The 13,188-nt window shown below is 41.4% G+C and overlaps 1 protein-coding gene across 2 annotated transcripts in view; it reads right to left on the bottom strand.

Moving 5' to 3' along the window:
• Positions 1-13,188, bottom strand: part of FLT3 (fms related receptor tyrosine kinase 3) — a 144,916-nt gene that overhangs the window by 110,337 nt on the left and 21,391 nt on the right. Inside the window, exon 1 of one of the 2 annotated variants that reach the window (XM_083169859.1) lies at positions 12,323-12,391. The exons of the other annotated variant lie outside the window; for it this stretch is intronic. The gene's annotated coding sequence lies outside the window, so the exon portion shown is untranslated. Of the gene's footprint in view, positions 1-12,322; positions 12,392-13,188 lie in introns of those variants that run through there. 2 annotated transcript variants of the gene reach the window in all.

Here is a 13,188-nt window from a genome sequence, read left to right as displayed (position 1 = left end):
GGAATCAAATATTTTGATTGGGTAATCCAAGACAGTGCTAATATTATTTATAGATTTGAGAGCTCTTGTATAAGTTTAAACTAATTTGTCTTCAAGTGCTGGCAATCTGCTATTTGAATGTTTGTTTATATTGGAGTTTTATTGCCTGCCTTGTAATTGGGGAGGGGTGGATTGTTCAGGCTTTGATTAGTTGTATTGACTTCACATGGACAGAATCCATCATTTATAAGGGAGCCTTACTAGGCTGTTGTAGCCTGGGCTGTTGGGTTATTTTATAAGGGTTTATTTAAAAGGGTTCTGTAATGATACAACAAATTCAGGACTTATTCAGGACTTACATAGTGACTATGTCTGTGCCAAGGACTGGACTGTGATGTGATCCTGTGTTCTTTTCTGTCATTACAGGTAAATATCGCTATTGGTATACTGGCCTGTCTGCTCCTGCAGCTTAACAGGGAATCAAATATTTTGATTGGGTAAATATCGCTATTGGTATACTGGCCTGTCTGCTCCTGCAGCTTAACAGGGAATCAAATATTTTGATTGGGTAAATATCGCTATTGGTATACTGGCCTGTCTGCTCCTGCAGCTTAACAGGGAATCAAATATTTTGATTGGGTAAATATCGCTATTGGTATACTGGCCTGTCTGCTCCTGCAGCTTAACAGGGAATCAAATATTTTGATTGGGTAATCCAAGACAGTGCTAATATTATTTATAGATTTGAGAGCTCTTGTATAAGTTTAAACTAATTTGTCTTCAAGTGCTGGCAATCTGCTATTTGAATGTTTGTTTATATTGGAGTTTTATTGCCTGCCTTGTAATTGGGGAGGGGTGGATTGTTCAGGCTTTGATTAGTTGTATTGACTTCACATGGACAGAATCCATCATTTATAAGGGCGCCGTACTAGGCTTTTGTAGCCTGTTCTGTTGGGTTATTTTATAAGGGTTTATTTAAAAGGGTTCTGTAATGATACAACAAATTCAGGACTTATTCAGGACTTACATAGTGACTATGTCTGTGCCAAGGACTGGACTGTGATGTGATCCTGTGTTCTTTTCTGTCATTACAGGTAAATATCGCTATTGGTATACTGGCCTGTCTGCTCCTGCAGCTTAACAGGGAATCAAATATTTTGATTGGGTAAATATCGCTATTGGTATACTGGCCTGTCTGCTCCTGCAGCTTAACAGGGAATCAAATATTTTGATTGGGTAAATATCGCTATTGGTATACTGGCCTGTCTGCTCCTGCAGCTTAACAGGGAATCAAATATTTTGATTGGGTAAATATCGCTATTGGTATACTGGCCTGTCTGCTCCTGCAGCTTAACAGGGAATCAAATATTTTGATTGGGTAAATATCGCTATTGGTATACTGGCCTGTCTGCTCCTGCAGCTTAACAGGGAATCAAATATTTTGATTGGGTAAATATCGCTATTGGTATACTGGCCTGTCTGCTCCTGCAGCTTAACAGGGAATCAAATATTTTGATTGGGTAAATATCGCTATTGGTATACTGGCCTGTCTGCTCCTGCAGCTTAACAGGGAATCAAATATTTTGATTGGGTAATCCAAGACAGTGCTAATATTATTTATAGATTTGAGAGCTCTTGTATAAGTTTAAACTAATTTGTCTTCAAGTGCTGGCAATCTGCTATTTGAATGTTTGTTTATATTGGAGTTTTATTGCCTGCCTTGTAATTGGGGAGGGGTGGATTGTTCAGGCTTTGATTAGTTGTATTGACTTCACATGGACAGAATCCATCATTTATAAGGGAGCCTTACTAGGCTGTTGTAGCCTGGGCTGTTGGGTTATTTTATAAGGGTTTATTTAAAAGGGTTCTGTAATGATACAACAAATTCAGGACTTATTCAGGACTTACATAGTGACTATGTCTGTGCCAAGGACTGGACTGTGATGTGATCCTGTGTTCTTTTCTGTCATTACAGGTAAATATCGCTATTGGTATACTGGCCTGTCTGCTCCTGCAGCTTAACAGGGAATCAAATATTTTGATTGGGTAAATATCGCTATTGGTATACTGGCCTGTCTGCTCCTGCAGCTTAACAGGGAATCAAATATTTTGATTGGGTAAATATCGCTATTGGTATACTGGCCTGTCTGCTCCTGCAGCTTAACAGGGAATCAAATATTTTGATTGGGTAAATATCGCTATTGGTATACTGGCCTGTCTGCTCCTGCAGCTTAACAGGGAATCAAATATTTTGATTGGGTAATCCAAGACAGTGCTAATATTATTTATAGATTTGAGAGCTCTTGTATAAGTTTAAACTAATTTGTCTTCAAGTGCTGGCAATCTGCTATTTGAATGTTTGTTTATATTGGAGTTTTATTGCCTGCCTTGTAATTGGGGAGGGGTGGATTGTTCAGGCTTTGATTAGTTGTATTGACTTCACATGGACAGAATCCATCATTTATAAGGGAGCCTTACTAGGCTGTTGTAGCCTGGGCTGTTGGGTTATTTTATAAGGGTTTATTTAAAAGGGTTCTGTAATGATACAACAAATTCAGGACTTATTCAGGACTTACATAGTGACTATGTCTGTGCCAAGGACTGGACTGTGATGTGATCCTGTGTTCTTTTCTGTCATTACAGGTAAATATCGCTATTGGTATACTGGCCTGTCTGCTCCTGCAGCTTAACAGGGAATCAAATATTTTGATTGGGTAAATATCGCTATTGGTATACTGGCCTGTCTGCTCCTGCAGCTTAACAGGGAATCAAATATTTTGATTGGGTAAATATCGCTATTGGTATACTGGCCTGTCTGCTCCTGCAGCTTAACAGGGAATCAAATATTTTGATTGGGTAAATATCGCTATTGGTATACTGGCCTGTCTGCTCCTGCAGCTTAACAGGGAATCAAATATTTTGATTGGGTAAATATCGCTATTGGTATACTGGCCTGTCTGCTCCTGCAGCTTAACAGGGAATCAAATATTTTGATTGGGTAAATATCGCTATTGGTATACTGGCCTGTCTGCTCCTGCAGCTTAACAGGGAATCAAATATTTTGATTGGGTAATCCAAGACAGTGCTAATATTATTTATAGATTTGAGAGCTCTTGTATAAGTTTAAACTAATTTGTCTTCAAGTGCTGGCAATCTGCTATTTGAATGTTTGTTTATATTGGAGTTTTATTGCCTGCCTTGTAATTGGGGAGGGGTGGATTGTTCAGGCTTTGATTAGTTGTATTGACTTCACATGGACAGAATCCATCATTTATAAGGGAGCCTTACTAGGCTGTTGTAGCCTGGGCTGTTGGGTTATTTTATAAGGGTTTATTTAAAAGGGTTCTGTAATGATACAACAAATTCAGGACTTATTCAGGACTTACATAGTGACTATGTCTGTGCCAAGGACTGGACTGTGATGTGATCCTGTGTTCTTTTCTGTCATTACAGGTAAATATCGCTATTGGTATACTGGCCTGTCTGCTCCTGCAGCTTAACAGGGAATCAAATATTTTGATTGGGTAAATATCGCTATTGGTATACTGGCCTGTCTGCTCCTGCAGCTTAACAGGGAATCAAATATTTTGATTGGGTAAATATCGCTATTGGTATACTGGCCTGTCTGCTCCTGCAGCTTAACAGGGAATCAAATATTTTGATTGGGTAAATATCGCTATTGGTATACTGGCCTGTCTGCTCCTGCAGCTTAACAGGGAATCAAATATTTTGATTGGGTAAATATCGCTATTGGTATACTGGCCTGTCTGCTCCTGCAGCTTAACAGGGAATCAAATATTTTGATTGGGTAATCCAAGACAGTGCTAATATTATTTATAGATTTGAGAGCTCTTGTATAAGTTTAAACTAATTTGTCTTCAAGTGCTGGCAATCTGCTATTTGAATGTTTGTTTATATTGGAGTTTTATTGCCTGCCTTGTAATTGGGGAGGGGTGGATTGTTCAGGCTTTGATTAGTTGTATTGACTTCACATGGACAGAATCCATCATTTATAAGGGAGCCTTACTAGGCTGTTGTAGCCTGGGCTGTTGGGTTATTTTATAAGGGTTTATTTAAAAGGGTTCTGTAATGATACAACAAATTCAGGACTTATTCAGGACTTACATAGTGACTATGTCTGTGCCAAGGACTGGACTGTGATGTGATCCTGTGTTCTTTTCTGTCATTACAGGTAAATATCGCTATTGGTATACTGGCCTGTCTGCTCCTGCAGCTTAACAGGGAATCAAATATTTTGATTGGGTAAATATCGCTATTGGTATACTGGCCTGTCTGCTCCTGCAGCTTAACAGGGAATCAAATATTTTGATTGGGTAAATATCGCTATTGGTATACTGGCCTGTCTGCTCCTGCAGCTTAACAGGGAATCAAATATTTTGATTGGGTAAATATCGCTATTGGTATACTGGCCTGTCTGCTCCTGCAGCTTAACAGGGAATCAAATATTTTGATTGGGTAAATATCGCTATTGGTATACTGGCCTGTCTGCTCCTGCAGCTTAACAGGGAATCAAATATTTTGATTGGGTAAATATCGCTATTGGTATACTGGCCTGTCTGCTCCTGCAGCTTAACAGGGAATCAAATATTTTGATTGGGTAAATATCGCTATTGGTATACTGGCCTGTCTGCTCCTGCAGCTTAACAGGGAATCAAATATTTTGATTGGGTAAATATCGCTATTGGTATACTGGCCTGTCTGCTCCTGCAGCTTAACAGGGAATCAAATATTTTGATTGGGTAAATATCGCTATTGGTATACTGGCCTGTCTGCTCCTGCAGCTTAACAGGGAATCAAATATTTTGATTGGGTAAATATCGCTATTGGTATACTGGCCTGTCTGCTCCTGCAGCTTAACAGGGAATCAAATATTTTGATTGGGTAATCCAAGACAGTGCTAATATTATTTATAGATTTGAGAGCTCTTGTATAAGTTTAAACTAATTTGTCTTCAAGTGCTGGCAATCTGCTATTTGAATGTTTGTTTATATTGGAGTTTTATTGCCTGCCTTGTAATTGGGGAGGGGTGGATTGTTCAGGCTTTGATTAGTTGTATTGACTTCACATGGACAGAATCCATCATTTATAAGGGAGCCTTACTAGGCTGTTGTAGCCTGGGCTGTTGGGTTATTTTATAAGGGTTTATTTAAAAGGGTTCTGTAATGATACAACAAATTCAGGACTTATTCAGGACTTACATAGTGACTATGTCTGTGCCAAGGACTGGACTGTGATGTGATCCTGTGTTCTTTTCTGTCATTACAGGTAAATATCGCTATTGGTATACTGGCCTGTCTGCTCCTGCAGCTTAACAGGGAATCAAATATTTTGATTGGGTAAATATCGCTATTGGTATACTGGCCTGTCTGCTCCTGCAGCTTAACAGGGAATCAAATATTTTGATTGGGTAAATATCGCTATTGGTATACTGGCCTGTCTGCTCCTGCAGCTTAACAGGGAATCAAATATTTTGATTGGGTAAATATCGCTATTGGTATACTGGCCTGTCTGCTCCTGCAGCTTAACAGGGAATCAAATATTTTGATTGGGTAATCCAAGACAGTGCTAATATTATTTATAGATTTGAGAGCTCTTGTATAAGTTTAAACTAATTTGTCTTCAAGTGCTGGCAATCTGCTATTTGAATGTTTGTTTATATTGGAGTTTTATTGCCTGCCTTGTAATTGGGGAGGGGTGGATTGTTCAGGCTTTGATTAGTTGTATTGACTTCACATGGACAGAATCCATCATTTATAAGGGAGCCTTACTAGGCTGTTGTAGCCTGGGCTGTTGGGTTATTTTATAAGGGTTTATTTAAAAGGGTTCTGTAATGATACAACAAATTCAGGACTTATTCAGGACTTGAACAGGATGAAAACAGATGAACTCCTCACCAAGACATCTTCAAGCCTAAGAAAGTTTAACAACCTTTTGCATTAACCTCTAAAATTGAACGTATGTACCTAACCTGCACTCCTATATACTCACACTGTCACTATGCTGCCTGTTTGTGTATGTGATTCATCCATTCTAATAACATAATCTGCTTCTATATTGCAATACTTGTGTTTGTACATTTAGACATTGCAAATTTGCTAATTGGAGCCATATTAGGCTGGTGTCTGCTTCACCAAATACAGGGTAACTCCACAACTGAAAACATTTACTTCACTGCATGCCATAGCATTGTATGCAATCTATGGTCATCTGTGCTAATCAGCGTGCACTCACATATATGTAGGGTTTATAAATTACTATCTGAGCAACACCAGTAAGCTGGTATTAACTATTGCAAGTCTAATATAACTCTTGGCCTATAGAACTGTTCAAATACACCATGTACTATAAACTATTGCTCTGCTTCGCTCTCCATGGTTTTCTCTCAAAATCAGTCTCTTCTCTCTCTCTCCCTGAAGCTCAGCCCTCTATACACATTTCTGCCTCCATTATCCACAACCCTCTTATTAACACTCATGAGATTTTTACATATCTCTCTACATTGACAATAACATCCACAAACTGTCGCCAGAAACAACATTCACAAACCACCTGCAGCTACACCTATCTCTCTCTACTGCTTCTATTAGCTGGTGACATTTCACTTAATCCAGGCCCCAGCTGCTTGCCCCACTCGCAGGCACCTAACTCTCAGGAACATAGTAATCCAGCTAACCTCATAAACATCAAATGCCTCCCTTCATCCCCCAAATCACTAAAATGTGCATTATGGAATGCACGCTCTGTTGGCAACAAATTAACATCCATCAACGACCTCTTCATTTCAAACAACTTCAACCTGCTGGCTATAACAGAAACATGGCTCTCACAATCAGACACAGCCTCCCCTGCAGCCCTGTCACACGGTGCTCTTCACTTCACACACACACCCAGGCCTGGTGACAGCAGAGGAGGTGGGGTTGGAATATTACTATCCCAATCCTTCACATACAAAGTTATACCACAGGTTCCATCACTCACATTCACATCATTTGAAGTACATTCCATCAGAACTTACACTCCTTTCTCGCTGCGTGTTGCAGCTATCTATCGCCCACCTGGGCAGCCAACACGATTTCTGGAAGATTTTTCTGCCTGGCTCCCTCACTTCCTTTCTGCTGACATCTCAACCATCATCATGGGTGACTTCAACATTGCTATTGATAGCCCAAAATCTGCTGCTCATGCCTCCAAACTACTCTCTCTAACCTCCTCTCTCGGCCTCTCCCAATGGACTGACTCCTCTACTCATCGGGATGGCCACTGCCTTGATCTGATATTCACTAAGCTGTGCTCAGTGTCGGAATTCACCAATTCTCCTTTCCCTCTCTCAGATCACAACCTTATCACCTGCATGCTGTCCTCTAGTACTTCGAACTCAAAAACACAGAAATCCTTTAATCCACCTCAAGCCCGCAGAAATATTAATGATATTAATTTTCAAGTACTCTCCTCCTCACTGCAACAACAGCTTGCTCCTATTTCTGCATTCACTACTCCTGAGATGGCGGTATCACACCTAAACCTAACCCTCAAAACAGCCCTGGATGAAGTGGCTCCAGTTACCCACCACACTCCACGTAGGCCTAGACGCCAACCGTGGCACTCTAAATTAACGAGACACCTACAAAATATCTCACGCAAAGCTGAGCGTAAATGGCGTAAATCTCACAGCCCAATGGATTTCTTTACATATAAGAATATCTACCAGTACTATAGTTATGCCCTGGAAACTGCCAAACAAACATATTTCCAAACTCTCATTTCTGCTCAAGCTTCTAACCCAAAACGACTTTTTAATACATTTAAATCCCTTCTCAACCCTCCCTCACCCAAGCCACCAACCACTATTCATGCACAAGATCTTGCTTCCTACTTCAGGGATAAGATTGACAAGATCAGAGATGAATTGGTATGCTCCAACTCGGTTGGTGATATGCTCAATTCCATACCTGAGCCCTCTGAAGCATTTGCTTCATTTGATCCCACAAATGAAGATGAAGTATCTGCACTTTTCTCTGCCTCCCACTCTACTACCTCTCCTCTTGACCCTATACCCTCGCAAATAAGTAAATCTCTGTCTCCTGTGCTCATTCCAATCTTAACTAAAATCTGTAACCTCTCTTTCTCTACTGGTGTCTTTCCTTCATTGTTCAAACAAGCAGTTATTACTCCGATTCTGAAAAAACAGAATTCTGATCCAAGCTCTCTCTCAAACTACCGTCCCATTTCTCAACTTCCATGCACCTCCAAACTACTTGAAAGACTTGCTTATACTCGCCTCACACACTTTCTTAACTCGCACAACTTAATGGACCCGCATCAGTCAGGCTTTCGTGCCCAACACTCCACAGAGACAGCACTGACTAAAGTTGTGAATGATCTGGTCACTGCTAAGTCTAAAGGCCACTACTCACTACTAATTCTTCTAGATCTCTCTGCTGCTTTTGACACTGTTGACCACACACTTCTCATACAAACACTTCAATCCATAGGTCTTAAAGACACAGCCCTCTCTTGGTTCTCATCCTACCTCTCTAACCGCTCCTTTAGTGTTCGTTTCTCTGATTCTACCTCCTCTTCGCTACCTCTTTCAGTTGGAGTACCTCAGGGTTCAGTTTTAGGTCCCTTGCTTTTCTCAATCTATACCTCATCTCTTGGCAAACTAATCAGCTCCTTTGGATTTCAGTATCATCTGTATGCGGATGATACTCAGCTCTACCTATCCTCCCCGGACCTGTCCCCATCTGTATTGAGCCGTGTCTCTGAATGCCTTTCTGCTGTTTCATCCTGGATGTCATCTCGCCACCTCAAACTTAATATCTCAAAAACAGAATTAATTATATTTCCGCCAATAAATAGTAGTTACCAACCTGATATCTCTATCGCTGTTGAGAAGATGACAATCACTCCTACCTCTCAAGCTCGCTGCCTAGGTGTTATCCTTGACTCAGAACTTTCCTTTGTACCCCACATTCAATCTGTCTCAAAATCATGCCACATGCACCTAAAAAACATATTTAAAATTCGCCCTTACCTTACACAAGACACTGCAAAAACTCTAATCCATGCTCTCATCATCTCACGCATTGATTATTGCAATAGTCTCCTTATTGGCCTTCCCCAATACAGACTCTCACCTCTACAGTCCATTATGAATGCAGCTGCAAGGCTAATCTTCCTAGCCAGACGTTCATCGTCTGCAAAGCTACTCTGTCAGTCACTTCATTGGTTACCTGTATTCTACCGTATTCAATACAAAATTCTTTTACTTACACACAAAGCCATAAACCAAACTACACCAACATACATATCCTCTCTTATCTCAAAATATTATCCAACACGACCTCTACGCTCCTCCCAAGATCTGCGTCTCTCATCCACACTCATTACCCGCTCCCATTCCCGACTGCAGGACTTTCTTCGGGCTGCACCCACTCTGTGGAATGCCCTCCCAAGCACAATAAGACTCTCCTCCAGTCTCCAAACCTATAAGCGTTCCCTGAAGACTCATCTCTTCAGGCAAGCTTATCAAATTCCAGAACCAGTCATAGAACCTTGCGTTCTGGTGGAATCGATGCAATAAAGAATACAGTATCTATCCTTATGTATCAATGCCTATTTCCCTATAGATTGTAAGCTTGCGAGCAGGGCCCTCCTACATTTTGACTGTCTGTAAATACCCTGTTTTGTTTCACTGTCTGCTATTGTAAAGCGCAACGGAATATGCTGCGCTATATAAGAAACTGTTAATAAATAAATAAATAAATAAGAATACTGTACTCTCTTTTGGGGCAAACCAAGGAGTTCCCATGGCAGCACCTCAAAAGTAAGTTTAGAAATGAGACTGTGGCAGGCTTATAAGATTTCTGTGTTTATTATTATAGTCAGCGGGCAAGTTTACCAGATATTGGAAATAATATTTGATATTCAAATTGTATTTATATCCATAAAATGACTGAAGAGTTTATATAATAAAAATGTCTTTGGATTTTTATGAAACACTGAGGGTAACTAATTTAGCAAAATAAAAAAAATAAAAAAATTATTCTGCAATGTCAAGGGATTTGCCCATTACAAAAAATGAAAGGCTATTCTCAATTCTTCCACAAGATGGCAGTAACTTGCCATCCGATGTACAATGGAAACCATGGCAGTATAATAAAATCTCGCATTTAAAGGGGGTACAGAAGTAGCGTAATAATCTAAAGAAAGTAATAAATAAAGCAAAAGTCAATATGACTTGCTCTATAAAGAAAAGTAAATACATTTAGGACCTTATTCAGGTCTGCTCGCAAGGTCCCCTTGTTCGCACGGGACTGATGTTTTTTTTATTGCGCATGCACATTTCTGAGCACACTTGTTGTGTGCGGCCATGGCGAACAGATTGTTTGTTGCTGGCGGGGGGGCGGAGAGGGGCGTGGAGCGTCGGGCTGCCTCATTACCATATGGGAACGCCCCGCCTTTCATGGGCGTTCCCAAGAGAATGTTGGGCATTCTAATGCTAATGAGGCACGATGGACAGGCGAGGAGGCGGTCAGCTGACATCCTATTCCCCCCTGAGCAGACACGCATCTGTAAGATTGGCAACCTTACATATGCGTGAGCCTTTGCCATCATTCTATGGTCAGAGACCATGGGTGGTATGGCATGGTGTGGTTAGCGCTGACCCTCCGCCGACCGCACTGCCCCGGTGGCAGTGCGGTCAGTAGTCCCTAGGCTGCAATGGGCTACCGCCATCTCAGAATGGCGTTAGCCCACGGATTCGAATCGCTGCTGCCCGATGTTGATATATCGGCAGCTTCGCATTCCCCATAGAAACCTATGGCAGATGTGGCCGGCGACGGAGCAGCAGGGATCGCAGCAGGGATTGGAGATTCTTGCTGCAGTCCCTCCTACATATATTCCAGTGATACTTCATTTTTGCAGGTGTTTTGGGGGATTTAGCCACATATATTGAATGATAAATGGGCCCCCAAATATTTTGGTCTATAAATACATAGGGGTAGATTTACTAAGATGTGAGATTTATTGAAGAGGGGATGTTGCCCATAGCAACCAATCAGATTCTATCTATTATCTTGTAGAAGGTGCTAAATAAATAAGTAGAATCTGATTGGTTGCTATGGGCAGCATTCCGTCTTCAATAGCACTCCCATCTTAGTAAATTTACCTCATACTTAAAAAAAAAAAAAATGATATCTAAACAATTGTTTGCACCATAGGACACTAAGGACACTATTCAGACCTGATCGCGCGGCCGGGAATTCACACGGCGGCCGATTATTTATACACTGCATGTGTTCAGCCCGAAGTAAGGATGCGCAAAGCAATGAAATCCTGCTGCTATTTCTATTTGCACGCCGTTGGCAAGGTGATTGACAGGAAGTAGGCGCCTGGGGCTGGAACCGGGCGTTTAGTGGGAATGCTGAGAGAAACGCAGGTGTGCCAGAAAAAACGCTGGGAGTGTCTGGGAAATGCTTGGCGTGCCGGAGTGGTTTAAGAGAGGGTGTGTGACCTCAGCTGTTACGATGGGTTTTGGACATATTCGCACGGCTGCATACTGATGTGCACCCATAGACCTCCATTTGCACAGTGAACACGTTCATATGCAAGGCAGGATTGCACTCAGCCTTGCAATCAGGTGTGAATCGTGCCCTTAGCTCAAGTCTGCGCTTTCATTTCCACTGTGCACATATGAAGCAGCTGGTTAGGTCACGCATATCATAATTCCCAACTTTTAGTTATGCCACGGAGGGACACGAAATAAAGGGGCGTGGCTTGCAGCAGGAGGGGGCATGGCCTAAAATAGCATCATCCCACGAGGCCATGCCCCTGTTTTATGCTGTGGGGGCATGGCCCAGAGGCTCTGTGAGCATTTAGCCAAGCCCTCAGCCCCTCTGGCCGCGGGGATAGACACACAGCGTCTATTTACTGCTGGCCAGAAACTAAGGAGGGGACTCCCAACTGGGGTTGGTGTCACCTGGTCTAGTGACTTATGTTGTCACCCCCCCCCCCCCCCCCCCCATATGCAATTAGTATTGGCTCACAGATCTTTGTCGAGACATCAGGGTATAACAGCAGAATCCATAGCACCAGATATGTGCACACTAAATATTTGAGGATCGAAGCGTCGACCAGATATGATGTTTTGATGTGACTGCTAAATGAAATACAGACTTTTTTGCACATTCAATGTGATGGCGAGTGACTACTCCATACTAAGAACAAGAACTTGGGATTACAAGTCCTCTAAAGTTGAGCACCTCCTCTATATCTCTATATTGGACTAAGTGCGGTTCTATGTTATATCAAGGTTGCCTACCTGACCCTCTCCTTCAGGGAGAAAATGCTCTATTCCTAGACTTCCTTGGTAATGTATGATTGCCATCACCTGTGGGGAGATAGGTGATTGATAAGAAAGGTGTTTCACCACAGGTGGTCGAAGTGGAGACGCTCCAGAAAGGGGGCGTGACCACACAAAATGGATGTGGCCATGCAAAAGGGGGCGTGTCCTTAAGTGTAATGTATCACACAATATACACAACCAATGAGGCAAAATACCCACGGAATGAGCCAAAATTCACACAGATTGAGTCAAAATTCAAACAGAATAAGTCAAAATTAACATTATGCCACACGGAATAACCTAAAATTCACACAGATTTAGCCAAAATTCTCATGGAATGAGTCAAAATTCACATTATGCTACAAGGAATAAGCCAAAATTCACACATATTCAGCCAAAATTCACCAGAATAAGTCAAAATTCAAATTATGCCACACAGAATAAGACTAAGTTCACATGGATTGAGCCAAAATTCACACATAATAAGTCAAAAATCACATGCCACACGGAATGTGACAAAATTCACATAATGCCACATGAAATGAGTCAAAATTCACTCAAAATGAGGCAATATTCACATTATAACACATGGAATGGGCCAATAGGGACAGTGACAGCAGGGACAAAGGGACACACACAAGGACAGGGAGAGTGACGGGAGACACAGGGAGAGCAATAGTGACAGAGGGGACACAGGGAGAGCAACAATATATATATATATATATATATATATATATATATATATTACTTTTTTCCCAAAAGCTACTGTTTAAAGCTTGATACATCTGTCCCTTTAAGATTTGACACATATTCACTCCACTCTGTCTGACTTCTAGATCCGA

This window comes from Crinia signifera, chromosome 2 (genome assembly GCF_055691185.1).
Source record: "Crinia signifera chromosome 2, ASM5569118v1, whole genome shotgun sequence".
NCBI classification, from domain to species: Eukaryota; Metazoa; Chordata; class Amphibia; order Anura; family Myobatrachidae; genus Crinia; species Crinia signifera.
This window is presented reverse-complemented; position numbering and strand designations above follow the sequence as displayed.